Source organism: Physeter macrocephalus, chromosome 18 (assembly GCF_002837175.3).
Source record: "Physeter macrocephalus isolate SW-GA chromosome 18, ASM283717v5, whole genome shotgun sequence".
Classification (NCBI taxonomy): Eukaryota; Metazoa; Chordata; class Mammalia; order Artiodactyla; family Physeteridae; genus Physeter; species Physeter macrocephalus.
In genome coordinates this window covers 42,132,555-42,137,672 of record NC_041231.1, presented here as the reverse complement: position 1 = coordinate 42,137,672, position 5,118 = coordinate 42,132,555, and the positions used below count along the sequence as shown (strand labels likewise).

Sequence of the window (5,118 nt, the reverse complement as noted above, 5' to 3'; positions counted from 1 at the left end):
ACAGATGAATGGATAAAGAAGATGTGGCACATATATACAATGGAATATTACTCAGCCATAAAAAGAAACGAAATTGAGTTATTTGTAGTGAGGTGGATGGACCTAGAGTCTGTCATACAGAGTGAAGTAAGTCAGAAAGAGAAAAACAAATATTATATGCTAACACATATATATGGAATCTAAAAAAAAAATGGTTCTGATGAACCTAGGGGCAGGACGGGAATAAAGACACAGATGTAGAGAATGGGCTTGAGGACACGGGGAGGGGGAAGGGTAAGCTGGGACCAAGTGAGAGAGTGGCATGGACAGATATACACTGCCAAATATAAAATAGATAGCTAGTGGGAAGCAGCCATATAGCACAGGGAGATCAACTCGGTGCTTTGTGACCACCTAGAGGGGTGGGATAGGGAGGGTGGGAGGGAGACACAAGAGGGAGGAGATATGGGGATATATGAATATGTATAGCTGATTCACTATGTTATAAAGCAGAAACTAACACACCATTGCAAAGCAATTATACGCCAATAAAGTTGTTAAAAAAAAGTATCTGGTCTAATGTGTCATTTAAGGCCTGTGTTCCTCTATTAATTTTATGTATGGATGATCTGTTCATTGATGAAAGTGGAGTGTTAAAGTCCCCCACTATTATTGTGCTACTGTCGATTTCTATTTTATGGCTGTTAGTATTTGTCTTATACATTGAGGTGCTCCTATGCTGGGTGCATATATATTTACAATTGTTATATCTTCTTGGATTGATCCTTGATCATTGTGTAGTGTCCTTCTTTGTCTCTCGTAACAGTCTTTACTTTAAAGTCTATCTTGTCTTATATGAGTATTGCTACTTTTGCTTTGTTTTGATTTCCATTTGCATGGAATACCTTTTTCCACCCTCTCACTTTCAGTCTGTATGTGGCCCTAGGTCTGAAATGCGTCTACTGTAGACAGCATATATATGGGTCTTGTTTCTGTATGCATTCAGCTGGTCTATGTCTTTTGGTTGGAGCATTTAATCCATTTACATTTAAAGTAGTTATCGATATGTATGTTCCTAGTGCCATTTTCTTAATTGTTTTGGGTTCGTTTTTGTAGGTCTTTTTTCTTCCCTTCCTCTTTTGGTCTCTTCTCTTGTGTTTCTTGTGTAGAGAAGTTCCTTTAGCATTTTTTGTAAAGCTGGTTTGGTGGTGCTGCATTCTTTTAACTTTTACTTGTCTGGAAAGCTTTTGATTTCCCCTTCGAATCTGAATGAGAGCCTTGGTGGGTAGAGTATTCTTGGTTGTAGGTTTTCCCCTTTCGTCGTTTTAAATATATCCTGCCACTCCCTTCTGGCTTGAAGAGTTTCTGCTGAAAAATCAGCTGATACCCTTATGGGGATTCCCTTGTATATTATTTGTTGCTTTTCCCTTGTTGCTTTTAAGGGTTTTTCTTTGTATTTAATTTTTGTTAGTTTTATTGATATGTGTCTCAGAGCATTCCTCCTTGGGTTTATCCTGTACGGGACTCTCTGCATTTTCTGGACTTTGGTGACTATTTCCTTTCCCATGTTAGGGAAATTTTTGACTATAATCTCTTCAAATACTTTCTCAGGCCGTTTCTCTTTTTCATCTTCTTCTTCTGGGACCCCTATAATTTGAATGTTGGTGCATTTAATGTTGTCCCAGAGGTCTCTGAGACTGTCCTCATTTCTTTTCATTTTTATTTTTTATGTTTTTAAAAAAAATTTTGGCCACACTGCACAGCTTGTGGGATCTTAGTTCCCAAACCAGGCCCTCAGCAATGAAAGCGTGGCATCCTAACCACTCAACTGCCAGGGAATTCCCTCTTTTGTCTTTATCCTGTTCCATGGCAGAGATTTCCACCATTCTGCCTCCAGGTCACTTATCTGTTCTTTTGCTTCAGTTATTCTGCTATTGATTCCTTCTAGTGTATTTTTCATTTCAGTTATTGCTCATTTCTGTTTGTTTGTTCTTTAGTTCTTCTAGGTGTTTGTTAAAATTTTCTTGTATCTTCTCGATCCATGCCTCCATTCTTTTTTTTTTTTGCGGTACAAGGACCTCTCACTGTTGTGGCCTCTCCCATTGCGGAGCACAGGCTCCGGACGTGCAGGCTCAGCAGCCATGGCTCACGGGCCCAGCCGCTCCGTGGCACGTGGGATCCTCCCGGACCGGGACATGAACCTGTGTCCCCTGCATTGGCAGGTGGACTCCCAACCACTGTGCCACCAGGGAAGCCCCATGCCTCCATTCTTTTTCTGAGATCTTGGATCATCTTTACTATCATCACTCTGAATTCTTTTTCAGGTAGATTGCTTATCTTCTCTTCACTTAGTTGTTTTTGTAGGTTTTTATCTTGCTCCTTCATCTGCAACATATTTCTTTGTCATCTCATTTTGTCAAACTTACTGTGTTTGTGGTCTCCCTTCCACAGGCTGCAGAACTGTACTTCCTCTGGTGTCTGCCCCCTTGGTGGGTGAGGTTGGTCCAGAGGCTTGTGCCATTTTTCCCTTGATAGGGGGTTTGATTGGTGTTGTGGTGATCAGAGCCTGCCCTAGAATTTGAGCGGGGCCTCCCCTTTGCTCTGTGGTTGTCACTGACCTGTCAGGGGTGGGGCCTGCTCCCTAGCTGTTGGAGTAGAGGCCCAAAGATCTGTTTCTTAGCTGTGATTCTGATCTGCAGTGTGAGTTATGTGGGATTGGAGCACTCCCACTGGGAGAGAAGTCACTGTGTATTCCTTCTCTGAAGCTGTTTACCTGTGAATATGCTCTGTTGTATCCCCTTCTGCCCATTGTGAGGGCTCACAAAGTATATTGTTGACACTGCTCTCAGTCCCACCTTAACTGTGGATATGCCGGCGATCAGCCCCGTTGACTCTCAGTTGTTTTCACCCGGCCACCGGCGCAGGTCCACTGAGGTCAGGTCCCAGGACTGCAGTAGTTGTACACCTGGACCTGCTGTAGGAGCTAAGGAGGCAGCTCAAACTCTGGTCTGGCCCAACCCCCATGAGTACATGCCCACAGAGCCCACAGCTGCTAAAGCCAGACCCGTGGCAGCTGCAAGAGCACTTGTCCTTTCAGATGTTTCACAGGCGCTAAATTACGGAAGGCATCAGTGGAGGTGTAACTCCGCAGTTTGTGCAGCCCCAAGGAGAATTTTCAGCTCTTCTTCCTTAGTCACACAGTCCCTGGGGATCAGCTGTGATTTCAGCCCCTCCTCTGGGCAGATTTCCTAGTGGGGGTAGTTATCCACATCCTCCTGGGACAGCAGAGCAGGTCCTGACACCCACTGGTGAATTTCCTAGTAGAAAGAGCTATCCGTGCCCTCCTGGGACAGCGGGGTAGGTCCTGTGGCCCGCTGGCAGAATTCCTAGTTTCGGGAGCTGTCCACACCTTTCCAGGTCAGCAGGGGCGGGTTCTATGACCCGCTGGCAGAATTCCTAGTTTTGGGAGCTGTCCACGCCCTCCTGGGTCAGTAGGGGTGGGGCCTGGTGTCTGCCTGCAGGTCTGGAAGAGGCGGCCAGTGCCCACCTCTGGAGCCCAAGATGGTGGTGGCTACTCGCACCTGCCCCCAGAACTCTTGTAGGCGGTGTCCTGTTGCCTGGGAGCACTCACAGGGGTAGAAGTTCTTATGGTGTTCCCTCTCCTCTTCTCATGCGCCTCCCAATAATGGTTCCTTGCCTCTCTGGTGGGCCCAGGCTTCTTCCTAGTACACCCTCAGTTGCTGTGGCCCAACCTCTTCAGGCTCTTTCTGCACCTAACCCTGGTCCTCTCTCTGGGACTGAGCTTAGGAGTCTGAGCTTTAGTACACGACCCTGAACCTCACTAACAGAGGAGTATCTCAGGTTTGAGAGTGCAGGGTGGGGGTGCTGACCCTCTGTGCAGGTTAGTCTCCATTTTGCCTTTCACAAACCGGTTGCTGCTTCCCCTTTTAGGCTCCAAAACTCCCCTTCCATCCTAATTTCTCCACTTGTGAGAAACCTTCCCAAGGTGCAGGAAACTTTCCTCCTTCACAGCTCCCTCCCCAGGGTGCAGCCCTGTCCTGATTCCTTCTTTTTCTTTTTCCTTTTGTCCTACCCAGTTACATGGAGGTTTTCTTATCTTTTTGGACATCTGAGGTCTTCTGTTGGCATTCAGTAGCTGTTCTGTGTGAATCATTCTGCTTGTAGATCTATTTTCAATGTTTCTGTGGAGGGAGGTGAACTCTACTTCCTATTCCTCGACCATTGTGATTGAGCAGTGACTTTCTAATACCTTAATTCTTCCTACATATATTAGTTGCTTTCTAAGGAAGATATTTCTCTTCTCATTAAATTCTTCATTTATTAATTTATATTGGTGTGAACTGATAGGTTCCTATTTAATTCTATAGGTTATAATCTGCTATCATCATAATTTTGGTGCTCAAATTGACCCAGATTTGGCCACTGGGAGCCCTTCAGCCTGGCTTCTGTGTTCTTTTGACATGTCCCCCTCACCTTTGATTATTTCTTACACCAAGATATTAAAAACTTGGAAGAAATAGAAAATATATATTGGTCTTTTCCCCTAGACCCTGGTACAGAGCTCCTGAAAACCTTGTAATTCCTTTTTTTTTTTTCAAATTGTGAATTATACGTTATTTAGTCATTTTTGTTTACAACTGAAACTATGGGAATTCGAAATTAATATACTTACCCATGAACTTCTTAGAGACACCAGAAAATGTTTCAACTTTGTATTCCACATTGTTCTGCTGTGCTTTATCCAAATGAACCTTTATGAGCCAGCTGCCATCCAATTTCTTGCAGATTCTCTTGCCCACAATCTCACTTGGGAAAACCAAGTCCTCCAGGATCACATCATGCACGGCTGTCAAGAGTGCAGCTCCTGGGATGCTTGCTTATTTTTTGTATGGCTTTTTCGAGTTGGCTTAGGCAGAATTCTCCTCTGAGTGACAAAGACAACATGTCTCCTGCTGAACTTCTTCTCCAACTCACACAATAGCCGGACCTGGAGTTTCTGGAAAGATTTCAATTGAGGAATGAGAACAAAGGTTATTATAGCTTTCCGACCACCACTAACTTCAATGTCCTTGGCAATTTTTTTTTTTTTTTTTTTTTTTTTTTTTTTTTTTTTGCGGC

General features: G+C 44.2%; 1 pseudogene; it reads right to left on the bottom strand.

Moving 5' to 3' along the window:
* Positions 1–4,631: 4,631 nt before the first annotated feature.
* Positions 4,632–5,118, bottom strand: part of LOC102987000 (40S ribosomal protein S7-like) — an 855-nt pseudogene continuing 368 nt past the window's right edge.